The sequence below is a fragment of the Falco cherrug genome, chromosome 7 (genome assembly GCF_023634085.1).
Source record: "Falco cherrug isolate bFalChe1 chromosome 7, bFalChe1.pri, whole genome shotgun sequence".
In the NCBI taxonomy this organism is placed as follows: Eukaryota; Metazoa; Chordata; class Aves; order Falconiformes; family Falconidae; genus Falco; species Falco cherrug.
The window spans coordinates 12,043,563-12,069,562 of NC_073703.1; the positions used below are offsets into that span (position 1 = coordinate 12,043,563).

A 26,000-nucleotide genomic window follows, 5' to 3' on the forward strand; every position below is an offset into this window, starting at 1 on the left:
TTCGCCCCAGAGGGGATTGAGACAGGGACTGAGTAATTTGGCCTTTAGTTTCCAGGAGAGAAAAATCATGGTTGAATTTTTACTTGCGTTTAAATTCTTCATTTTCACCCCTGTTGTCGGCATGAGCCCATGGGTGTTTTGGGGAGGCGTGGAGGTGACCCCTCCCTCAATTAATGAGGGAGGTGGCAGTGAACGATGGGGGATGGTGGTATGAGCATCCCCAGCTCGTGTGTACATGGGTGGGGGGAAAGGAGGTGGATAAAGCCCCCCAGTAAATCCCTGCTTGTGAAATACCCGCTGCATTTAGAGAGCCCCTGGCAGCCCACTGTCAGGTCTCTGCTTTCTGTCCTTTTGAAGTGCCGCGGCAGAAAGAGGTTCTCCAAGAGTCCATCTTTGGGCCAGGGGTGGATTTTGGCTACACACGGGTCCCTTTGTGGCTTCACCCTTTGCCCTGTTTGCGTGGCTGTTGGCTTTGGATGGATCTTTTCCCCTGCGCAGCCCAAACCCGGAAGGGAAGATGTCTTTTTTTTTGGCTGTGCTGGGACAAGACCCCAGGTCCCGGCATTCCTGGCCCTTGCTGGCAGCTTTCTCTTCTCTGTGGGACTCTGCTGGCAAAGCGATAGGATGCAGCATAGGCCAGACGTGGGTGAGGTTTCTGGAGCTGGGCCGTGATGTCTTTGTTCTTCAGCCAGAGCTGGAGATGGGCAGAGGGAGCCAGAAAGGGAAGAATCAGTGTGTGCCGTTGGGGGGTAAATGGAAAATACCATTTGTGGGTTTCACCCCAGGGAAATGATGCCCTGGGACATTGTGTGCTCCAACTCATTATTTCCCATCTTTTCCTGAAACTTGTCTGTCATGCCATGCATTTGGCTTGAGGCACAAGGTGATGGGGAGTTGTTACCAGATACCTAGGGAAGCCAAACCCACCCAGACTCAGGGGTAGGTGGAGAAGGGGCTCTTTGGTCCCAGCCATTCAAAGGAGCTGCCTCGGGAGCTGGGCCGTGTGAGCCCTCCTGCTTGGTTATGGATGAAATCCCATCAATGGGCATTTTTGCAGAATTGCCTGGCAATGGCAGGTTTGATGCTTGAGGCTGGCCTCAGCCATTTCTTTTGTGTCTCTCTGCTCCCACCCCCTCCCTGCACCCTTGATGCAGGCGGCCGGTGCCTCCCTTTACCTGCTGCTCTGCCCTGGCTTTGTCCATGCTGCTGGAGAAGGGGCAGAGCTCAGGGGCTTGGAAGGTTGATCACACTTGTGGCTGTGGATGGGTGCTGCTCATGCACCAGGGAGGGATCATGGCTGTGTGCTGGAAGCATGCTTCCTCGTGTCTTGGTGGAAGGAAGGTGCTAATTTGGCATCTGTGCAGGTGATAGGAGTCTCCCCCAGCTGCAAGTGTCAAGGTGCTGGTGCCTGGTATGTGGCAATGCACACATGCCATTCATGATGTGGGTACCACGTGTCACCTCTGCCACCGGTGCTGCTGCATCACAGCCCCTCGGTCAGCCTAAGCCCCTGGAAGTCCTCAGGAGTCATGAGTACAAGATGGCCGCGTGGCTGCCCACGCTGGCTTCCCCACCACATGATGCTGGAAGTCACCCTTTTTAGGTTTAGGATTTTGGTTTTTCATGCCCACGAGCCCACTCACCTCGAGAAGGTGTTTGCCAAAAGCCCAGCTGGAAAAGCATCATCTCGGGCTTCTTACCCTCCTTCCCTGCCTTCATGCCTCCAGGCACACGTGTCTGGGACCAGAGCTTGTGCCGGTACGAGGCTCAGCCATCATGCTGACGGGCTCCCAGCATCCACACATAGCCAGGGCTCTGGCTTTCACGTTTTCAGGTGCCATCTAATATTTATTCAGGGGCCCAGGTTTGGTTAGGAGCATTTGCCTTGAAAGCTCAGGAGTAGGAGTAAAAAAAAAGAAAATGGGGGGGAGCAAAAGAATACAATCTCCGGCAGTTAGCTGTCTCTTGGAAACTCAGCTTGCTGTTCCTATAGAGGCTTTCTCTTTTCCTTCACCCTGGTCTGGCCTTAAGTACCACTTTAAGTGGGCTTTGCTCATTCACATCCAGGCTCCTTAGAGCAATTGAGCCCGCGGGGGTTTGAAAAGAAGGGACAGTCCTTCAATGGCAGGACCTTGGGCCAGGCTAATTGGTTTTGGTTCAAGGGGATACTGGATTTGTGAAAAGCCCAAAGACATCTTTCCCACGCCAAATCCCAGCTCTTCAGAGGGGGAAGTAAGGGGTGCCGGGTGGGGAAGGGAGCTTGAAAGAATGATGGTTTAGTTGAGGAACCTTCCTAATGACCTAGATGCCCACCAGCCTCTGCAGGGATGGATGCAGCGGGGGGCTGCACCCAGGGTGGCACGGCAGCCGGGGGATGGGGTCCCTCCTCCTCAGGGCAGGTGGATGGCGGTGACTGGCTCCCGGTGGCATGCTGGCAGCGGTGGCCTGGTTTCATTAAAACCAGGCTTTTTCTGTGCATGCCAGACTCCCGTGGAGACGCCGGGAGTGAAGGAAGCATGGGACTTGAGTCCAAAAACCAAACCGCTTCTGTGTGCTTGCCTGTGCAGCCGTGGGGGGAATTTGCTAAGGGCTCTTGTATCTCATTTTGATTTAGGAATTTATTTATTTTTAAACACTGACTCTCTGGCACTGTTCCAACAGTCCCACGACCTTTACTCTCCCTGATCCATAAAAATCACTTAATTATTGGGCCGAAAATCAAGGCTTGGAAACAAAGCCAGCTTATGGGACCATCATTTCTTGATATATTTCCTGAGAGGACATATTTCTGGGCACCTTCAGAGCAGAGCACGCAGCTTGTTGGATATGAGATATCAAGGCATTATTTATTGAGGAAGTCTTCACACTCTCTCATCTGTTATAATTAACTGATGACATTTTTTCTTAGGTTCAAAATATGGTGAAAAAGTATAATTAGCACGAAGCTGAGGCACTGCATTAAAATGTCTCCTATAGTTAATGTAGGATGGTCGTGCTATTTATTATAGGAGGGGCTGGCTCTGACCTCTGTGTTGCCTAACACTTTTTATTGTAAAGATTCTTGAACTTTTTTTTCTTTTTGAGCACCTCTGACACTCCCATTGTTTGCTGCAGGCCCTTGAAATTCGGCCGGGGGAAACTCTTCAGCTTGAGAAATGCCTATTCTTTGTCCCTTTAATTCCTTTCAGGTTTAGCTGAATTATGAATTGTTTGGAATCACGATTTCCCTTCAGTTGCCTCTTGGGAGAAAAAGAAAAATTGTTGTTTCCCTGGAATAATAATAATAACAGACCATGAGCAGGGTGAAACCCTGGTCTCCCACCACTGTATTGCGGAGCTCTGGACCAGCCAGGGAAGGTGGGAGGACAGTCACGGGCAACTCCATGACCCCCTTCCACCTCTAGCTCATATTCTTCCAGCACGGCCCCATCTCCTGGGAGAAAACTCCTCCGGGTCCTGGCGCCAGAAGGAAAAAGCGTAGATAGGTGTGGGTATGTTGGCCTGGGCACTGCCAGCCCCAGCAGTCCCCCTTCCCCACCGGCCCCGGCAGAGCAGCCTTCTGCCGCTGCCAGATAACATTAGTCCTGTATTTCATAGTGGCAGAAATCTGTGCCGAGGCTCGGGGCTTGAAATCGCTCTGCCCGTGCAGGACGAAGGCAGGGGTGGGTGCGGGGTGGAGGGAGAGGAATTTGTTACACTTGCCTACAATTGTTTTTCTTTTTGCTTATATAAACAATCTATTATTTATTAGCTATAAATAATGCATTTTTCTGTATGTTTGGAATGCACGTGATTTCTGTATATTAAAAATGTACATGGTTGAAGGCACCAAAGCAAGCGCTGGCAAGTCGGGGGGTACCCGATTTCAGTTTGACCATGAGACGTTAATTCAGCCTCTCCCTGCCATTGCCCTTACGTGGCTGTAATGACACGGTCACAGCCTATTTTTAGCTCGCTCCCTCTTTCCCTGGCCAGGGTGGCTGCACAGTGAGGTGGAATTAAGGTTGTGCAGACAGCCATAAATTGGACACTTCCTAACTTTGAAGTGCTTGACCACGCAATCTAAACGAGGGCTCTTCAGGGCAGTATTTCTGCATGTGGTATTAGCTGCATTGGTCAGGGGTGGCAAATACAGGGGTAGAGAAGCCATAGAACAGAAAAGACTTATCAGACTATTGAAAGTGCTTGTTTGAATAGATGGGGGAGTCAACAGAGCCTACACTTGATCTGAGCTAAATGGCCAAGAAGATGTCTCCAAGCTGAGAGGGGGAAGCCTTTGTTCCTTCAGCCCCAGCCTTGATGTTTTCTTTGCCTTTAGCTTTGCCTCGTTCACTCCTAGGGAAGTTTGGGCTCCTGCTCTTGAAGAACCTTTGGCTTGTGTATTTGTGTGCTTGTGAAAGCAAGGGTTCCCCTAGGAATGTGCACACTCACACACGTTCCCATCATTGCACCAGCAGGTGTGTGCTACCAGCTCACAGATACCTGCTGATTGGCATCCTGGCCTTGCCTTGCACACTCCCCCTTCCCAGTGTCACTAACAGGAGCCGTTGCATGTGTTGGAGGGAAAGGAGAGGCCTTTGTGTATTACCAGGAGGTCTAATCTCTTTTTTTAACTGCTGGAAGAATTACTTCGGAGGTGATTACATGCAATGCAGATATATCTTTGCTTGAAATGGCTTTTTTGTTGTTTTCTTTTTTCTTTGTTTACTGCGGGGTTTCTCCATTCTGGCTTTCGATAAGACTTTTGGCTGTCTGTTTTCTAGCGGAGTAGACTCTGGTTGAGCAAATTTGTCTGGGGGATTAAGCAGTCTTTTGTTTTACTTTCCTGGGCGTAATGCAGTCATGGCCCCTTGCACATACCTTGTGCTGACACTGGAGTATTTTCCCCCAGCCAGCCGTGTATTTGCCCTGGGTTATAATTATTTGACCTAGCGTTTTTGCGTTGTGGACTCCTGGAGCCTGATACCTGCCTGGGGCTGTTCCTGCATTGGTACAGGTATCGAAGTGTCCTACATTTAGGCTTCCATCGTGTGGGTATGGGCCTGTGTTTCACAAGCATCTGTTTCATAACTTTCCCCCTCTCTCCTGCATCTCAGTTCAGCAAAGGGCCTGTCTATCTGGATGCAGGCAATAAACATCTGTTCTCACCCTGACTTCTGTTAATGAGATAGAGACAGGTAAGCATCACACATACCAACTTTCCTGCTCTCAGCAACATCAAGGAAACGGTGACAAGCTATTAATGGAAAGTGATGGTCTGGGTGCTAATTAGTGCTTCCTTTTCAACTTTTACCTACATGTCTGCTGAGATGCCCATCCCAGCCTCTCCTCTTTCCTCGCATCCCTTTGTCTCCAGCACGTTCCTTGTTCACCGCACACATCCCATATCGAAGAGGCTTCTCTCTTTATTTTTGCTCTACCAATTGCTTTCTGCATCTCCTCATTCCCTTTTTGTGCCCTTTTCCCCTGGGTAATTGCTACCTGCGCCCTCATTCTTTTGTGGTTGTTCCCAGAAAAGAAGTAGTATGATATTGTAGCAGGATCTGAAAGCTCGGGGATGGGGCACATAAAGTTGTTTAGGAGTTTCTTGTCTTCATCACCGGGTAGCAATATTCAGTTGTGGCACTGGTGCACAGGGTCAAATTACCCTGGGGACATGAGGTCAGAGATCTGTCCCCTCTTCCTGCAGGTGATGATGTAGGGAGGCTCCTAGCAGCTCACAGGTCTTGGTCATGGAGCAATTAGTATTTAAAGCAGATCCTCTGGTGATGCCCAGAGACCAAGTAGAATGGGCCTCTGTGGTGTGAGCCTGCCCCAGAGAGCTTGCAGTCTAAACCCTAAATGATTTTTGCTGTCCACCAGACCCCATTAGTGGCGAGGTTTTGAGCTCCACCCCAATTTACGCTGCTGTGGCAACATGATGCCTGGTTCAGCTTGGTGCTAGGTCTCTCCTGTTTCTCTTTTTCCTGGTCCCTGGGTTCTCCCCCTTCCCCAAGGACCCTAATTGTCCCCTTCTCACTTTTTTTTGCACGGGCTGTGGGTTTCTCGCTGCCAGGCTTGTGTCCCAAGGAGCTGCCTAATCTGCCCCTGTCATTCCCAGTCACAGGTTCTGCACACACCATAGCTTTATGGGGAATGCTTGCAGGGCAGTGGGAAGAGGCAGCCATGGTTTGCACATTAGCTAATTAATTTTCATGACTGAACGATGCTGCCTGGTCTCTTGTTTATATTCCTCGCCTCTCCCCTTCTCCCCCCTCCTCGCTGACACACACACAAGACGACACCTCTCGTACGAACGTCAGCATCCTTCCACAGCCTTGAGACGCGAGCAGTTATTCTGTTGGCTTGTCAAACGCGGGTTTCCCTGCTTCATGGTACACAGGGGCCCCCTGTTTCACATTTGCTGATTCTTATTAGACCCAGCGCGCCAGGGCCCTGTCTCTCCCTGCAAAGCAATGCGCCGCATCCCATCCATAAATCCAACCCTGGAACAAAGCCTCCTCTACCCTGCCCCATATTTCTACCCAGCCTGCCCGCTTTCCCCTCTCTCTCTCTCTCTCTCTCTCTCTCCCCCCCTCTCCCGTGCTGAAGGTTTCCTAGTGCCAGGGAGATATGATAATTCTTGTGAAGAGAGCATGAAATGCCTCTGCTCTTTGTGTCTGTTTAATTCAATGAGAATCCCAGCCCCAGATGTCATGAATGGTGGGCTTTGTGCTGGCCCTTCCTAAGCCCTAACCGCCAGCCCTGCTCTCTGTCTTTCTTGTTTCCCACCACTGGATACTGATTAACAAACTAAATTATTTTTCCTCCCTAATGATGTTTTCCCACTTTGCCCACCAGGCTGGAAGAAGCCACGGGGAGGAAAGAGTTTGTGCAAAGGATGAGATAGCCAGGGAGAAAATTAAAGAGACAGTGTTGCTCTCTGGGCTCTGGCAACACAGGTCCACTTGGCTTTATTTCCTTATTAGAGAACAGGGTCGTGCCTGGCTGTATTTTATGTGGCTGGGTGTATTTCAGCTGAGGGGACGGGCTTGAAAGCATCTGCACAAGGTATGCTCTGAAGCATGCCAAGGTCTGTAACTCACTCACAATTGTGTATGCGAGTTTGCAAGGTCCCAAATTTAAAGTCTTTTTTTTCAGCCATGAGTGGCATGCGGTAATTACTTGACATTCGTCCATGCATATGGGAGCCTCTTTCTAATTGAGACAAATTCTCTTTTCCTTAATCAGACATGACTGCAAGTTCGTGGAGTGGGATGCCTTGAGAAGGGCTGGGTCGTCTCCACCTGAGCAAGGAGAGGTGAGTCCCTGGGAGTTTTGCCAAAGGATTGAGTTCAACTCATGCATGGGAGACCAGCTCTTTTACCTGATCCCTCCCTCCCTCCCACAGCCAAATTTCACAGCCAAGCTTTTGAAACGGGGCCAGTTGTTAGCTGCTGCTAGAGAAGGCCAGCAGCGATAATCCAGGGAGCCTGGATAGAGCTGGAGGCAGGTGGCCAAGGCAGGTCCATGCAAAGCCACCTGCTTCCCAGAGCCCAGCAGTGCCCCCTTGCTGGGCACCAACAAAGCTGTGGCCAGCAAACACCCTCCTGGGGGAGGAAGAGAGGATGGGTGTCAACCTTGTGAGTAGAAAAGGTGGTAGGGAGGGAGAGAGCCTTTCAGCAACAACCTGGGGGTCTGAGTTTGCAGTTGGGAGTCATTGAAAGGGGGGGTTGGGTTGGCGTTTCGAGGGTGGTTTTTTTGTTTTTAAAAAGTAGAGGAGCCCCTGGTCTGGTGGTATGTGCTCCTGTCAGCTAGGACGTGGGCAGGGGCAGGTCTGATGGACAGGGCATGTCAAGGAACAGGGAGTGCTCGGGGAGGCTCTACGTCAGTGCAGGACTCGGCCCTGTTTTTATCAGACACTGTGAGAGCTCTGGTCAGAGAGGGCCAGAGCCTTGCCCTTCCCTGTGCAGAGAAGGGGGGCTTGTGCAGGCTCAGCTTGTAGAGCGGCTGCTCCCCTCAGGGCCACGCCGGTGCTGCAGTAACCAGCCATGGTTCCCCTTTTCCTCAGCTGAGGCTAAAAGGGGGAATGAACAGAGAAAAGGGGTTGCTTGGCTGCACCCACTGAGCCCCTGCCAGCACACCCACTGCATCCAGCAAAGTACCGCCTTGCGTACGGCCTTTGCTTCCCACTGCAGTCACATCTGACCCTTATTACTTCTGCAAGGTAGAACAAGGCAGGAAAAATGGCTGTGCAGCGAGTTTCTTCATGCGCCAGGATTTATTAAGAACAATAGGGGAAATCAATCCATCTATGTAGAATACATCGCAGCCTGCAATGGGATAAAGCATTTATTCCGCTCTTGAAGGGTAGAGCTATAACTCATGGGAGGCAAAACCCTTAGTGCTCTGGAGTCCCTTCCCTTCATGTGTGCAAAGAAATGCTTTAGCCCATGGCAACCTACCAGCTATTGAATTTGTGTGGAGAATCTGCTGTCCTTCCCCTCCGCCGGCCCCTTTTTGGAAGGCGAGTCACTCATTAAAACACACCTCTGGAAAAATGAAGGGGCTGTCTGTTCGAAGGCATCTCTGCATCTCAGTTTTACTTGAAACAGAGAGACCATAGAAATGACTCAGTCATGTAAAAGCAACCCCCCACCAATTTTGAACGGACAGATCATGCTTAAACCAATGCAGGATTTGCTGTAACTTTCTGCTGATGCCCAAGGACAATGAGGCGTTGCAATTACAGCAGAGAGGGACTGGTTGGGGTGTCGTGACAAGGCGAGATGCCGTGCAGGGAGATCTGTGTTCTGCAGCTGAACGCTTCCAGTGCTGACTAGATGTGTGTGTGTATATATATAAGTACTACCCTGTGCCCGGCTCTCTGCTCAAGCTACAAGGCATGCAGTGCAAAGACTGGAGCAGTAGTTAGCAGGGGCAAAAGGTGATTGGGATTTGTTATAATCTTTCTGGGTGTGAGAGGGTGTGAAGGCGGGGGGGCAGGGGGGGCATTAATAGTGAAACAGTACTTTCACTAAGCCTATTTTCACTGGGTCTAATCTACGTTGTGGGAAGAGGATCTCTTCAATAGGGCAGACCCAGCGAAGCTGGTGAACTGTTTGGAGGGGGTCTGGAGAGCCGAGGAGCGTGGGCAGGGGGAAGCGTAGCAATTGAGTGGACACGTCAGACGGCCTTCCTCAGCAGAGATGACTTGGTAGGTAGTGTGCTGTTGGGCAGATGGGGTTAATTCTTACACCCAAATCAAAAGACAACTGAGGGGGGAATGTTTTATTAATGAAAGCAGCCCTTTGTGAGTATTCCTCCTGAGGCACGTTCCCTCCACCCGCTGCCTTCCCCCCTGGCTGCTGTCTGGCCCCATGTCTTGCTCGGTACCTGCTCAGCTGCCACTCACCCACTGATAGGTTTCATCAAGAAATTTCTCCATACGTCTGAGTCCTGGACCTGGGCGAGTGGGATGGGACAAGGAGGAGGGATGGGTCCTTGGCTATGCTGGAGAGAGGGATGTACCACAGGCAGGCAGAGCTTGGGCTGTCACAAGTTGCATGTCAGCCCATCAATTGCTGCGGTGGTGCTGCGGGGGTCACCTCTTGCTGGTATCAAACAGTGAGAGAAGCAACGGTTTGCAGTGCACGAGGTAAAATGCAGGTCAAAAGTGGGCACCTCAGTGGGCTGGGGATGAAGGGGCCCGCTGGAGAGTGGGATGGGGAAGTTGCGAGTGCCTTACCCGCCCTCAAGCCCCTTTCACATCGTGCTGCCTTGCCGCTTGCCAGGTAGTGGGCCTAGGAGAGGAGGAGCATATTTCTGTGCACCAGAAAGCACCCTTGCCCCCTTGTTTTTTATTCCCGCTGTCTTCCCATGCCCGTGTCCTCGGGGGGCCCTGGGCAGCTTGTTGTGCCAAAGGATGGGGCTGTGGGAGCAGCAAGGGCTGTGTGTGGAGCTTATTTCTGTCGCTTTGTTAAAAATAAAACAAAAGCTGGTTTATGACAGTTGGTTTAGAAGAAGGAGGAAGCGGAGCTCAATTCCCAGAGCGCCTTTTAGAAAGGCTCTGCATGCGCGCGCGTGTGTCGTATGCGTGTCAGAACAGAGCACCCAAGGAAGGCCGGGTCGGGAAACCTCGCATGGAAGCGGGGAAAAGACCCCGGTGCGTGGCTGCTTCCCTGAGGGAACCCCCGCAGGGCTAATGTTTGATCTGAAGCTCGGTTGTACTCCTCTGAAACCTTGGGATGTCAGGAGCTCGAAGGGAGCCTGGGACGGAAGAGGATGCTATTTGCATTTTCCTATGAATGCATCTATTTGTATAAATCTGGTGTCTCTGTGCATGCGCACACTCCCTTACGCATGCATTTGTTTGAAGAGCAACACGCTGTCCCCATGGTGTTCTCTGCTCAGGGCCAGAACTGGTTAGTCTGAATTTCAGACTCTTCCTGGAGGAACCATAACTCCCCTCCCCACTTCAAATCTAGCGATGGCTACGGATGTAGGAGTCCCGAGATGTTTCACCGTGTGATAGCCGAGTTTCATTGTGCAGGATGAAGGCTCCCCCTTTCAAATTTGCACAGACATCAAAAGAGTCTGGAAGGTTCAAACAGATCATAACGTAATCAAAATGCCAAGCCACCGTCTGCTTCTGCCTTTGGGTTGACAAGCAGGATTAGCACCCAAGGGAAGCAGGGTGTAATAGTGTTTCACGGGCACTGTGAACAGCCCAGAAGTGTGCGGAGTACAGAAGGGTTAGCCGAAGGGCAGGTCTAGCTACAGACGTACGGGTGTGGGGGGGTGGATTTTAAAGCAAGGAGCTGTACACGTACAACCTCCGTGGTTATTTCCTTTAGCAGAAGGCAGGACTCCTGTATACCAGTTATGTCATGCTGGAAGCAGTTTAAGCTAAACTGGAGAAAGCCAGTTTAAGAGTGGAGATGTGCACCAGCGTGGCGAGGAGCAGCAGCAGTTGACCTATAGTGCTGTCATTATAATGGTGTGGTTTTCAGTGTAGACAACCCCGGAGTGGAGCAGCTAGCCTGCCATCCCTTATGTTTCACTGTCTAACAGAGATGTATAACATGGCCCTGTCTGCGTGCGGTTGCAATCACCCTCGTGCTCTAGTTTTCCACAGAGTACTGGAGCAGATGCCGAATTTTCAGTGTGCGTCGTGTGCCTATTGCACCATGTTTAATAGCCCTATCGTGGCTAAAGACACATGAAACACTTCCCAAAGACTGCTTTAATGTCAGTAATTGCTGTAGCTGTCCTGAGGACAGCCCGGGACCAAGGATGAGGGTTCCTTTGTTAGTATTTGGTACTGCTCGTTTGGAGAACTGAACAACACTGATGTTTCCGCTGTAAAGCTCCCATGGAGCAGGAAATGCAGATGTAGCTTTGTCTGTGTTACTGTGTCTTTTCCTTCTATAACTGACCTTATTTTAAATGTATGTTAAATTAAGATTTAGGAAGCTCACATCTTCTTTACTGCTATCTCTGCAGTTTGAGTTTGGAATTTATTTTGTTTTGGCCAGGAGAAAGGTAGAATTTGCCCATAGCTCGCTCTCTGATGGCTGGTCAGGTGACGTTTTCCCTCGTAGCTCTTTAACCACTGACCTGTATTGCTATACCTGTTCAGGCTGCATCTTCCAGTGCCCAGCAGCTCATGGGAGTCACTGGGGCACATTTGGGCAGGCAGCTGCACCTCAAAAGTGGCTGCCCACGTGGGGCTAACCCTGCCTTTGCTCCTGCACTGCTTGTGTCTGAGAGGAAAGCCTCGGCAAAGACACAGCTGCCGCCGTGGCCACGAGCAGGCCCCTGGCAATGTGTGCTGCCTTGTGAAGAAGTGTTATTTGTGATTTTTCCAGTCAAGACGGCTGGGGTAAAGGCTGTGGAAGTGCTGCATGCCCAGCGCCTTGGCACTGTGAGTAGGGCCCGGGCTAAGATGGCCGCTCGCCAAGCCTGGAGAGCACACTCTGGCCCACCATAGCGACTCCCTCACTCCCAGGGCCCCCTTTCCCTGTGGGCCTGCAGGATGGCTGCCACTGCTGCCAGCTGCTGTGTGCCAGCCGCCTCAGGCTGGGTTGGGGGGGAGCCTGGCAGGGCAGGCTGGCCGCAGGCCTGAGGCAGTGTGGGCCCTGGCGGCCATTTTGCGGGAGGCAAGCGCCGCCTGTAAGATGGCCGCATGGGCATGAGGTGGGGTACAGCACTGCCTTGTCCTCGCCACGCTGCCTCCCTCACGCCGTCCCCTCCTTATCTTGCTAATTACTGATGAAGGCAGAACAATAACGGGAGCTGGCATGCCCCAGTTCTTTCTCTGCCACCTCCTTCCTCGGGCGGAAAATCTGCGTGCACACCTCCCCCCCCCCCCACCCGCCAGCCCCTCTGTGATATTAACTGAATTAACATACTTCCTAATTTGCCCTGTGTTTTCCCTGCGCTGTCTCCCAGCCGCCTCATCATGGCTTCTCCAACTGGTGGGGAAGGAGCGAGTGCGTTCGTTCTCTCCGCTCATTTGGTTGTATGCGAAAAATCCTTAATGACATCTAAAAAGGGTGGCGGGACAATAGCCCACGCGGGGTTTGGCAGGAGACATGTGATATTTACCCCGCCAGACCATCCTTGCTGCCGCTTTGCTGGGGGATTACGACGGCTGCTGTCCCCACGTTCCTCCATTTATTTATTTTGCCGGTGGCGGGGGGGACGCGTTGGCACGCGGCTGCTTTGTGCGCCTTGCTTCACCTATGAAAAGGACACATTAAGGTGTTTCCATAAACCCCCGGATGACAAAGAAAGCGCTTTTCTCTTTGGCTCGTAGGCAACAATGACAGAAGCCTTTAAAACCATGATTTTTTTCCACACACACACCCCTCCCCGCAACGATTGCAGAAGGCGTCCCCTAAAAGGAACTTAATACATATCATTAAATCTAAAGCACTGAGCTCCACTCCTGCTAACTATGCCATGCTTTTTGTTTCTGATAGTATTTGTCCGTTGCAGAGAGCAAGCTAGGGATGTGGAGCCTCCCCCACCCTCCTCCCTTTGTTTAAGTGACAAAATGTTTCCATGTTCTTGTTTAGAAAATAAATCTTTCTGGGGTTTTCAGCTTTTATTTTTATTTTTTTCATTTATCATGATGTGAAATCCAAACTCCCCTTCTTCCCAGATCTTGGGAATCCATGTTCCTCATGATCAATTTTTCCTTCTTTATCAAAACCCACAACATTATTTTATAGTAATACTCCAAAAACGCAGTAGTAATATTTTGAATTTGAGTATTTCGAGCTTCAGGATATTGCAATTTTTTTTTTATAAGCGATGAATGAAAAGCAATGATTTAAGTGTGTAATGCACAATGCAGATGCCATGCATTGTAAATACATTTCAGGGGCATAAAATCCAACACAGAGAGCCAGTGTTCCACGAAAGCTGGGAGTCCAAAAATAACTGTAAAAATGAATTGTCTGTCGGGACGAATCTCTCAGATCCCAGCCAATATTTACAGGGTTACGATATACAACTGGGTTACTTATTGGCATAAATGCCTCATTTTAAAATGCTGATGATAAACTAAAAAAAAGGTGAAGGAGTTATTTGACTGATTACTGAATGCCATGGATTCCCTGCATTTAATTTCATACTTACAGGCTATTTACTTATCCCATGTTTATGGGTATGCACTTTAGCTTCATATAAATCTCTCTTTCTGTCTGTTTCACTGCGTTCTTTTCTCTTTTGCCATCTCATCTGCTTCTCATGGTCCCTCTCCTGAAACCACATCACAGGATCTGATGGGCAGAATGGGAATCCGCCTCTGGTCTCTATCATAAACTTGCCAATGTGGGCTATTGTGTTGGGAGCCAGTGGTCACCAGATGGTGCTTCATTGCCCAGGGTCTGTGTCGCTCCTTTAGCATTGTGTTTCCCCCCAAGATCTACCTACCCTGGCTGAGGAAAGTGTAAGGACCTTGAGTAATGTACCTCAAGGGACAACATGCTTCTGGGTGCGTTGGGCACTTTGCAGCCTCAGCCATGCAGCTATGAGCTGCCCTTGCAGAGCCGAGGTTTGTTAATACACGTGCTCAGCCATATTCGCCCCATCCGTGTACCTGCGTAGGAAAGTTAGCATGATAGCATAGGATTGAATGCTGTCTTCATGTGAAAAGCAGTCCACATCACCTTGAGTGGATATCTTGCTACCTTTATGTACTGGGCTTGGGAAGACAGGGCAGACATCTCTGTGTCTTAGCATGCCCCATGTTGGGATACCTATACCTGTGGATGTAGATGAAATAAAGCTACCTGCTCTTAGCCTGGGTTCCCAGACAGCTCTTGAGTGTCTGCAAAAGGACTGGCTTATGCAGGTATCCTTGAGAGGTGGAGGTAGTTACAGAGGGCAACCTGAGGTATGGGGCTTTTCCTGTGAAAAAATGTCCTCCAGCCAGGAGAGACCCAGGAACAAATCCTGCACTTGGTGCCTGTATGTTCTCAGGAGGTCCTGGGCATGGTTGTGCATGTCAGCTGCAGAAAGGGGATTAATGCAGAAATAAAGATTGAAAATAAAACACTGGGAGCAATGGCTCTTCCTGAATGCAGACAGATGGAGAGAGCCTGGCATAATTACATTTAGCAAAGGGCTACCATGAATGAAACCAATTAAAGGGAGAAGCAATGCTCCTATGAGAGCGAGTGAGAGAGGAAGACAGCCACCTCTCTGGGTCTTCTTGGGTATCCACCTTGCATGGGGGGTGAGCCATGCACAGTCCCCAGGTCATGGGTGAGCTTGCGTGTGCACCTGCCTCCTGGCTTAGGGGGACTTCATTTATCTGCCAGGGTAAAAAAAGAAGGAAATGGGAAACATTGGGTGCTGGCAGGGCCAGCGCGGAGCTGGCTTGCAGCCAGCCCCAGCCTTGCTGTCTCCATTGTCTCATGGCTTTAATGCATGCCTAGAAATCCAGTATTTAAGATTCAGGTTACTATTGTAAAGCAGAAAGGTCGTGCTCAGCACCACTTGGTGTGGATTCCTCCAGCAGCAATTTTGCCTGCAATACCCCATGTTGGGACAGTGTTGGCAGAAGGCCTGGGGCCAGGAGGCTGCGAGGAGCACGACTTTGCTGCCTCTGGCATGGCGTGTACCTTGCAAGTGATGCTTCTGGCTTTGTGATTTAGGGAGGTCTGTGGGAGGCAGAGGGTCCAGAAAGCCACGCAGAGGAGAGGGTGTCAGGCCAGGTTTGCATATACTGGGTGGCAACAGCTGAGTGTGCCTTGCTGACAAGCTTGGCAGAAAGTCTAGCAAGGCATGTGCAATGTGTCTCTTCCTCTGGCTCTCACTGGGAAAAAATTGGTGGGAGCTTCACGACTAGCTGCTGCTGGTGACCAAGACTAGGAGAGGCTTTCGGGGCTGTTCCTCCTGATTTAATTTGTAGTCCCAGAAATAGCTGTTTTCCAGCTTTCCTCCCTTCTCCTACTATCGTGATCTCAAGGACAGGCACCTTTTGGGTAGAAGAGAAGCTGACAAGGCTGGACTAGAATGATTCACAAGGGTTTTAGTGCAAAGCTCGAGACTTGGGTTGTCTGTTGCAAACCCCCAGCAACTGTAGTCAAGGGCTGTTTGCAAGTTTCAGTTCTCACTTAAAAGTAATAAAATGATGCTAACAAAAATTTTTTTAGGGACATACATCATCAATGCAGGGAAAACTCTAGAAACGAGTCAAAGACCTTGTAGGACTTAGGCGTTACTGGCCTGAAAAAAATCCCTCCAAACACTTCTTTTTTTGGAGTCTGGCTTAGCGATTATGGGGATCCAGACTCCGCATGTTCAAAGATCAAGGCTGACAGTCTAGGGTGCTGTGTAACACCGAACAGGGAGTGAAGAAGAGCCTGACAACTCAAAGTGTCATCGATTTCATTGGTTTGGGTGGTGGCTGGCTTGGGTCCCATTTAAGCCACTAGATCTACTGATGATTTTCAAGAGTGCTTCCAGCCACTGTCATGTGGCCCTGGGCACAGAGAAACTTGTAAGCAAAGGTCTGTGGTGTGTGCTTTGGCCTCTGAAAGGTAATAATTGGTGATGTTGGTCCCTGGCACCCTATTTTGTCAGAGACCAACCGAGGGGTGCACATCTGTGTACATGCTTGTGGAGGCAGCAGGGACAACGCTGTACAGATGCAGCCTGGCTGTGCCTGTGGACATACATGGGTCTGTCTCGCCCCAGGGACAGCTTGCAAAGCAGCATTTGACTTCCCCATTGCCAGGACTCAGGGAAAAAAAAAATCTTTTAAAACATATTTGGTCCTTGCTTTAACTGAGAGATCATATACTGTGGGCAGTGCTGTGGGAGACTCTGCTTAAGAGCCAGAGGAGGTGATGCTATCTCTGTGGTGTCCTTATAGGACCATGCAGGATCTCCCCAGGCTGCTGCAGCCATGTCCCAAGCTGCCATTTGGACCAGTGTCTCAGGGGAATGTGGTCCTTCAGTCCATTTGTGATACTTTTCATAGGTATCACCCAGGCCCCAGTGGCCACTTGCCTGAATGTGCAAGTTTTAATGTTTCTTATGCAGAAGCGTACTGGAGCTCTCCAAAATGAAGGGCAAACTGCATGCATGAGTCTGGACTTGTGCAAGCATTTAAAGCAGCTGTAGTCCTGCACCATCCCCAGGCTAGGCTTCCCAGTGTGGCACTGAGGAGCAGGGTGGCAATACAGAAGACTCACAAGTGGGTGCCAGGCTGGGACCCGTCGTACTCATTTTGCTTGCAATCGGGCAGATGGGTGATGTGGCAGAGAAAGCTGAGAGCTTGTGGAGGAAACAAATGGTTCATGTAGATAAGTGCTGGCTGGGGAGCCCATTAGGGGACTGTTTACTTGCAAAGGGAAGATCTTTCTTACAGCTCATTGCATTTCTGTAGGCTCTGACTGACTTCTGCATCCTTCCCACCCCCAAATGCCAGAGGTTAAAGGAGTGCCTGCTATTGCTGCAAGAGCTTGAGAATATGGTAGGAAGTGGCTGATCTCTGCTGCCTAATGGACAGCATGCAACATGGCTGAATGCTGGGATTCAAAGGCTCAGGTTTCTGCACTGTCGTCATCTTTCTTCTCTTCCTTCCTAGCCCCTAGGAGAAGCCACCCTGCTAATACCATGGGATGTTTCCATAGATGCCTCTGTGGGTGCGTGGATGCGGAGGGGAATGTCTTGCTGAGTGCAGTGGGTGAGGGTGGTGATGATGTGCCTTATTCCAGCTTTGGGTCATGCACACTGGGGGAGGCGTGGCTGGAGGAGCAGAGGTACATCCCCTCTGCTTGAGCTATTCCCAGCTGCAGCTGTCTCAAAGCTCTGCAGAGTGCTCTTCTGCCTCCTTTGGGGAAGAGCTGCCTGCATTGTCCCATTTGGGTGTGGGGCGTGCAGAGCTGGCCACAGATGCCTGCTGCAGGCAAGGCTTTGCCTGCTCTACACTGCAGTGGCAGAGCCCTGCTGCTGGGGTCAGCCCAGGATTGCTGGCACCAGTGTTCAGTGGGGCCAGCACACTTGGCGGTGGGGCTAGGAGCTGCGTGGGCTCTGCCAAGGAGGGATTCTCTACATCCTGGCAAATTTTCACACCTGCCTCCCCTCATCAGACCCACTCAGTAAGTTTAACGCTGGCAGGCAGAGGGACACTGGGGTGTTCAAACTGCGTGCTGTGTGCCTGAGGGACTTGCTTTATGGCTATGCAGAATTAGTCTGTTTTCTAGGCCACCTTTGAAAACGACTGAAAATTTGCTTTCCCATAGCCTAAAAACTAAGCTCTGTGTTTGGCTCCTTAAGTGACAGGCAGGGACTAGAGGTCTCCTGTGACCTGAAAGCCCAGCCAAGCTGTGAGTGGCTCAGTGAGGGTGGAAATGGGGTTTGCAGTTTGTTTTGAACACAGTCAATTTTGCTGTTGTTGTTCCCCCAGTCTGGGCAGCAGTGCCACAGAGGTGTCATCCTCCCTGATCATCCCAGCTCCTCTTTGCTGCCTGAAGTTGGTAGGGCAGCAATGTGTCCTTCGGCAGGGCTGTCTGCTTTGGGAGGGGCTGGGGCGGTGGTCATCAGGACTGGCACCTCTTTATCGTTGTGCCTTCATGGCTGTGTGTGGAAAGGGTGGGTGGGCATGAGGCCACTGAGCCTGGGGAGAATGGATGTCTCTGGTGATGACCACTCGTTTTGCCACACAGCCCTGAGGAGTGGGAGGCTGTGTGACAGCCCAATGGAAGCTCTCTGCAGGTCCTCTTGCCCGAGGAGCTGGCAGTGACACATTTCTGACATGAACTGAGAGGAGATGCTGGCGTCAGATCCCGGTCATGTCATCTGGGATCAGGTACCAAACCCAGCTGTGGCTGCAGGCAGTGAAGGAAGCAGGTGCCCTGAGCACTGCTGAACATGATCCGGAGCTAATCCCGGGGCATCTGCTCCCTGCACATGCCTGCAGTGAGGTGCCATCCTCCAGGTCTTCCAACCCTGCACCATAACTGCTCCTGGGGCTCTGTGGCTTTCTGTAAGTGCTGCCAGAGTGATACTGTGGATGCCGGAGGGATGTCGGCTGAGGATGTGACAGGTTCGCACTGGGCTTGCAGTCAGATGACGGGTGCCAGCTTTGCAGGGTGCGGGCACAAATATCTCAGGGGGATTTGCTTTCCTGCAGAGCCTATTGCTCTCCCAGGAAGATGGAAAAATTCTGGTCCTAAAGGGATGAACACTGTCTACAATTTGACGGCAGACATCCCAGAAACCATAGGGAATAAAAGACACCCACCGGTATTTTTTTTTTTTAATTTCTCCCTGTTTCTGTCTGCCTATCAGCCTGTCAGCCAGCTAGATGCTAATCCACAGCAGCAGCAGCAGCACAAATAAAGCTAGACTAGAGGGATGCTAATTTATGCCTGGATTTCATGCTTTGTTTTACTTCCCCACTTTATTGGACAGAGTAGGCTTTGTGAGTGACGTAAAATGTCGCGTGTGCTCTCCCCATGGCAGGTTCCTGCACATGCAGCAGGAGAAGTTCATTTCTCTGTAGCCTCTGCAGCCTTGCACGTGCCCTTCATTGCCTTCCCTGGGTCACTTGGGGGGGTTGTTCCTGATAAACCCCCGGCTGGTGAGGGCTCACTGTAAGTTTTGCTGCGCTGCATTTGAAACCCAGGGATGTGTTTCCAGTCTCATCGTGCTTTCTATGATGGTGCCAGCATTTATGCATCTAAACTGTAATTTTTTACGCTCTTGCTGGGTAACCAGACTAGAGCCTCTGCAATTTGCATGAATAAATGTCATGTAAAATCATCTGTTCATGGGTAGTGACCAGCCGAAAAGTTATGTTGTGAAGCAATCTGTTCTGAGTGAACCGCAGAGCTGTTTAATACAATGTTGAGATTTACACCTCTCAGCGTCTGAGGGGAAAAGCGTGAATAAATTTAAGGTCACAGCCCGGAGGTGACCTTACCTATGTGGTGCAAGTAGGTGAGGAGTTTTATCACCTGTTGCCTGTGAAACCCAGAGCATTAAACTGCGTGGGTGAGCAAAAGAGCCTTTGAAATGCACTGGTTTAGAATAAAGTAAAATTTAAATAATAGTCAAATAGGTGTTAATTACAGAGAGTCTTGGATGGTTTCTTGCAAGGGTCTTGCATGGGATCCACACCGGGATCCTTGGGGTATCAGAAAGGAAGGATCAGCCCCCAGAGCCAGGGAATATGTGTGTTGAAGGATTGCTGAGGTCTTCAGCCCCTGTTAGAGGTAAGGGGAAAAAGATGCCCAAATACCTTTGAGTCTCTGTGCTTATGAGGCTGCTCCCCTGCAGTCAAGGCTTTGTGAGCAAAGCAGCAAATCACCAATGAAGGAAAGAACACCCGAGATGGAGCTGGAGGGGGCTTTGAAGTGGCCACATTGGTTGGGAGCTACGAATCCCCCTGCTTTTTCACTCAACTTTTTCACAGCTGCTGCTGACCTCTGCAGAGCAACTTGTGGGGAAGAGCCCAGACGCGGGTCTTAGACTGAGGTCTGTCCTCAGCTTCACTGGGTTAAATCCTAAGTGAGGATTTAATTGCATTCAGTAAAAGCTGCCCAAATTTACAGCATGGAAATGAGAGCAGAATGAGTGTCCTTGTTTCTCTTTACCATCAAATAGCTTTTCTCAGCCTTGAGTCCTGGCAAGCTGATCTCTGTAGGGTTTTATTTCATTCAGTGTCTGCATTGCCCTATTAAAACCACATCTCTGTCCCTGAGTCCCTGCATGTCACTGTATGTCGAGTGCTGATCCCTGTGTATTGGGACAGAGGTATGTGGCAATAAAACTGCTCACAACTACTTGTTTGGATAGAAAGCAGAGATTTGCTTACTTGGCAGTAGCTTCCCTTTTTTAAAGCAAAAATGTTTGCACAGGTGACTTTCGTTTTGTCGCAGTGGTTCAGGGAAGGAAATGTTTTGCTGTCATGCATATTCTTGGGTTTCTGTGTGATGTTTTGTCCTGCCTCGTTTATAGCGATGTCCAGAAATCTCTTAGCTTTCCTCTTATGGAAGCCAAACAAAGGTCCAGGGTGTGGATCTGGCTGCAAGAGCAGTGTCAGGGGAGCTGGGCTACCTCTGCCACACTGAGGCAGGGCTCTTTTGTGTTTGCATCACAGCTTTCCTCTTCTCTGACTAAGCTGATGGACAGGAATAGTTTCATACTCCTAAGGTGCATCTGTTTGTGTAGGAGTACGTGGGATTGTGGCATTTGTGTTTGCAGCTTTTACTGGGCTCCTCAACCAGGCTTTCTTTGGGCTGATATCTTCTCAGATGAGAGAAACCTCTGGACAGCATCGCATCTTGTGTTGTGCAGGTCTTCATGTGCAAACACCATAGGTGTACGGAGGTATCTGGCTTTGTGTGGGTCTCAGAGCCAGCCTCTTCGAGGTCTCTTTGTTTTGTCTCCCTCTGGGTATCTTGTGTGGATGCATTTGCATATATGGAAAACGTTGTCATCATCTTCTCCCCCTCCCCAGCTCCTGTTCCTTTCGCTCTCCTGACTCGTGGGCTTTTCCAGCTGAATGGTGTCTGCTGAGGCCAGCCAAGCATGGTGGGGCTGGGGGCTGACACCCCCCATCTACACCTTTGCTATTTCCTTCCCCAGGAGTGGCACTGGGGGCATTTTTTTCCTTTTTTTTTTTTTTTTTTTTTTTTTTTTTCCCTCCTGATATTTAATAACTAGCATTAGGCAGTTGGGTCCTGAAGGGAGTCTGGTCCATTCCCTGAGTCCCCAGCCCTGACACCCTGCTGCTCCCTCCCTTTCTTCTTACACTGTAGCGTGTCTGGCAGCAGCACCAAAGAGAGCAGTCCAAACTGCACGGCAAGTCTGCTTGCTTGCTCTAATCTACAAGGCCAGGTTTAAACACTTTTTGTCCCTGCCTGGAAAGCCTTGGAATAGTTATATTAATAAATCCCTTGCTCCTCCATGAAGATATCCTTCCCAGGACATTTTAAGTCACTAATCCTCTCCAAGGCATCTCTGGCTCCATCTTCTCTTCCCACACCCTTATCTGGCCCCCGCCCCCCCACTGCAGAAGACTTGAATGCTTGGAGGCTTCATCCCTCCAGTCTGCCATCTCCCTGTGCACCTCTGTGCCCCCCTGCTCCTGCTCCCGCTCCAGCTCCACTGTCCCTCTGTCCTGCTGTCCCACTACCCGCCTTGCGCTGGGGACAAGCTGAGCCACTGGAGCGGCCAGGGGCGGAAGAAGGGGGTGGAGGAGAAACAGGGCAGCTGCGCGGCTTGTGTTAGTAAACACTTCCTTGGGTTCACATTTTAATTCCTTACCCCCCTTCCACATCTTCTCCCCCATCCTTTCCCTTTTCTATATGCTCACACAATGAGACCATTGTCAAGGGGTGATTTGAATGAGGGGTCTCTGGGCATGTTCCCAGCATTGTCAAACAGAGTGGGAAAAAAACCACAACTCCAGCCTAGCCAGGAGGACCAGACCAGACTGAGACAGATGCCTAAATTAGTGACAAAGCCTTTTGAATGTCCCCCCTAGACAAGGGTTGCCTTGTGCATGCGTGCGTGTGTGTGTGCATGCTCGTGGGTGTGTATTTGTGGCTGGGTGGCAGCTTGCATGTCTCCCCATGTTAATTAGTTTTGCATGCATGTCTGATAAGGTGCCAATGAATATATTTGTACTCCTTCCATTGGCGAAAGCTGTCTCGGCGGCGGGGGAGATGTGGGGCAGCAGGGGTGTGCTCAGTGCAGCCTGGCAGCCTGGGGTAATTGAGCTGTGCAGATCCAGGAGAAGAAGGGGCGAGGGTTGCTGCTACTTGGTGCATCAGTGGAGCTGGACTTCCCAGCAATGGGATCTGCTGCTTTTGTTGCAAATCATGGAGAGTTTAAAAGAGAACTGAAGCTTTTTTTGCTTCACTGGGTCTTTCTCTTCATCTTTGCTGATTGTCTGGCTGAGGGTCTGTAGGCTCTTTCTTCTCCTCTGCCCTGTGTCTCTCTCTCAAGTCCCTTAAAAGGTGTTTATTTCCAATGGATTTGTATCCATCTTTGTATATACACATACCCATGCGATCACTCACACAAAGCCCCAGCAACAAAACCTCCACCTGCTTCTCCAGAAAGGGAGTCAAATCTGCTACCAGTTACAAAATATGGGAAGGAAGTGAAGCGTGTGGGTGCCAGGGGTGGAGCAGTGGAAACAGGCAAATGGAAATGCAGAACAAGAGTTGGAGAGACAGAGATAACGTGCTCTATAAAGGATTTATCAACATTTGCTCAGGATAGAGTTATTAATTATCAATGCAGAGAAGAGTCTTTCTACATCCCCAGCGTATGGACCAGCACATAATGTCATTCCTAGAGTGCTGTTATCATCCACCCATCCATCCATCCATCTGTATTCTGTAGATTCACACAAGAATTCATTGTACATTTAGGGATGTAAACACCAGTTCACATCTAATTAATTTCCTGTCTTAATTAATTTTGCATCCTTTCCCTTAAATCAACAAGGCTTAAGAGCCCACATACATTCCTTGAGCAGACTGGGAAGAAGCTCTAGAATGGGCCAAGATGTCTTTTCTCCCCATGCTCCTGCCTGCTTCTGAGCAGTTGCCAGATGCTGAAAGAACAGGGAATTACATGGTGCAAGGCTGCTCTGAAGCAGAGGTAATTTTGGAAAGTTTTGGTGTAGCCGGGCTTGTCTGCTGTGGAGTCTGGTGGCACCGAGCTTCATGCTAGCTCCCATCCGCTTTGCCCTCTCTTCCATACTTGGGTCCTGGTGCTGACGGTGAAGGGATGGAGAGCAACAGCGGATACACCATCGTGCAGGGCTGGTCCTGCAGGGAGCCGGGATGGGAGATGGCTTGGTAAAAGTAGCAGAGTGTGGGTTCGACTCCTGATGTGCTGGCTGGGGAGGAAAGGGAAGTTCTTGATGAACAAGGGAAGGCGGCCATTGGCATCTGCAGGGTTTGGGTTGGACAGGGGATGATGCCTCTTCCCTCACTGGCTCTGCAGCTGCACTAGGCTTTCCTCTGTGCCGGGAGGAGAGCTGGGAGGTGATATGAAGAGATGGTAGAATAGCCAGGGAGTGGCAAAGCCACCTGCCTGAGGGTGAGCTGACACATCCCTGGCAGGGCAGAGTGGGCTGCAGGAGAAGCTGTCCTTTATGCTCAGAGAAGTCCAGGAAGGCAGGCAGGGCCAGGCTGCCTCCCCATCAACCTGCACTGGGCATCTGCGAGGGAGCAGTCATGGGCAGCCTCAAGAGTTCCCCAAAATCCTCACTGCTGTTCCAGCAGTAGGTACAGTGGGCAACTCATGAGTAATGTGCAGGAAAAAGGGACTCCTGTGAAACACAGGTCATCCAGTTGGAGAACAAAGGCAATTTTGTGTGACTTAGCAGTGCCTAATTGCACAGGGTGAATAATGAGCAGCCAGGGAGGCAGCACTGCGGTCCCTCCTGGCAAGCTGCAGACGGTGGCTGAGCCCCACGTCTGGAAACCCTGAGTCGGTGCTAGCAGATCGTGGGTATCCTCAGAGAGGTCCAGCCCCAGTGCTCTGCATCTGTGCCCATTTCAGAGTTGTCTGGGCTCCTGCACTGCAAAGTAATTGTGTTAATTCCACATGGATGTAAGAGAGGAACCTGCCGTTGGAAAGAGTCACTCTGTCGTTGCTTGAACCTTTCATTTGCTCATAGGGTGAACGTGTTATCCATGCCTAACCCAGATGTAAGGTGGCCTTTGATCACAAAGGAGAGCCACGCACCAGCATCCTGCAAAAGGCTGGCAATTCCCTCCCTGGCCAGTGCCTCGTCCCTGAGCAGGGGCCTTGTTGGGGACCCCTTCCAGTTGATCTCTCTCCTCTCCTGTTTGCGCATCCCTGCCTCCTTAATTCTGCTCCCAAGCTCTGGGTATGGCCATGGAAACCGCTTTGTCAGAGCTTCTTGCCAGGTTGATCTGCAGAAGGTTGTGGTTTTTTTTCTTTCCCCATTGGGATGACTATTCCCACACAAGCAAAGCCTCTTAATGAATCCGTGGCAGCAAAGTAGGTAACACGCTCGCCCTGCCAAGGCTGCTTGGCACAGCTGGAGTCACGTAATCGGGCTAGGCTGCCAGCCGGGAACAGAGCGGGAAGAGTTAAACTGAGGACAGTGCAGGGACAACTAATCCCCAGCAGGAAGAGTAGCAGAGACCTCCCTGTCCTTCATCATCCTCCCCCTCCATCCACACACTCTTCCTATGTCTCCACCACATCCTATTCCTCTCCCACATCCTCCCTTTACTTATTTCTTCTTCCATCTTCCTCATCCTCCTCTTCTCCATCGCTTTCTCACTCCTCCCCCTGTCAGTTTCCCTCCTGCCCCCCTTTCTCCAGCGCTGTCTCCTCACATGCTCTGTCATGTCTCCAGGGCTGGTTTTCGAGTGGGACCGAGGGACGGTGTATTTGGGCTGCGGTGGAGGTCACAGCTATATGGGGATTGTTTAAAAGAGATTTGCCCACATCCCAGCCCATGTGACCAGCCTCAGCTGCAGGTCTCTCTTTCTTAATCTGGAGATAAGCGTGATTATCCGAGGAAGGGCTGTTCGGAGCTTTGTAACTGTGACAGGGGAGCTTTCAAGTCGCACTTTGCTGGCAGAGCAGCGTTTAAAGCCGGGGAATCAGATTCCAAGCGTGGCTTTGCATCTCTTTTCTGCTGGGAGCATGGTGCAGGGCTGGCAGTGGGGATGGGAGCTTTATTAGGACTTTGCTTATGATGCGGAAAAGGAGTTAAGGGAGGGAAACAGGGGGAAGAGGGAGGTGAAAAATTCCCAATTTGCCATTTCCCCATCGGTGGTGGCATAGGAGGGATGCACTGATCCAAGGAGAACAGGCCAGCCTGAACCCTGGTGTAGAGCAATAAAGTCCAACAAGCCTGGGGTCTGGCTTATTTTTAGCCTGGGGTCATGTCTTCTTGTTCTGCGCTCCCCCGGCTTGCTCTGTTGAGCCCCTCACACAAGAGGTCTCTGGGGCCCTGTTTGGAAATGAAATGCTGCTTTAGCAGCTCCCATGGCACAGCTTCCCTAGGCGAGATGGCAGAGCCAGCTTTGCTGCCCGATAAAGACATCATGCCCCAGCGCTCAAAGCAGCTCCCCGTCCCCATCCGGAGGAATATTTGCTAGAGATGGGCCCTTGTTGGGCATCTCTGCAGCCGGGGTGGGAAGACAGGGACATAGAGCAATTGTATAGTTTAATATCCTATCACTGTCTTATATTGCTGGAGGCTGAAATATTTAACATCTCATGCAAGGGGCATGGTCCCTGCAGGTTTCTTTCACCAGGACAGGCAACAAAACAGGGTTTAGTGGAAATGTTCAGCTCTGGAGCAGGCACTGCTTCTATTTGTAGACTAGAAACTCAGAGCAGAGACTTGTAACAGCGCTTCTTTTGATGGAGATGGGTCAAGGAGAAAGAAACCTGGATGCACACCAGGGGCGAGAATCTGGGGCGAGGTTGAATCAGGACAAAGTGCCAACGCTTTGGACCGTCACTTGGGCAGGACTTGCTGT

The 26,000-nt window shown here is 50.6% G+C and overlaps 1 long non-coding RNA gene across 1 annotated transcript in view; it reads left to right on the forward strand.

Annotated features, from left to right (window-relative positions):
• Nucleotides 1-26,000, forward strand: part of LOC114015228 (uncharacterized) — a 40,805-nt gene that overhangs the window by 7,675 nt on the left and 7,130 nt on the right. Inside the window, exon 3 of the long non-coding RNA XR_008733155.1 lies at nt 7,231-7,300. This is a non-coding gene — a long non-coding RNA (uncharacterized LOC114015228). The remainder of the gene's footprint in view (nt 1-7,230; nt 7,301-26,000) is intronic.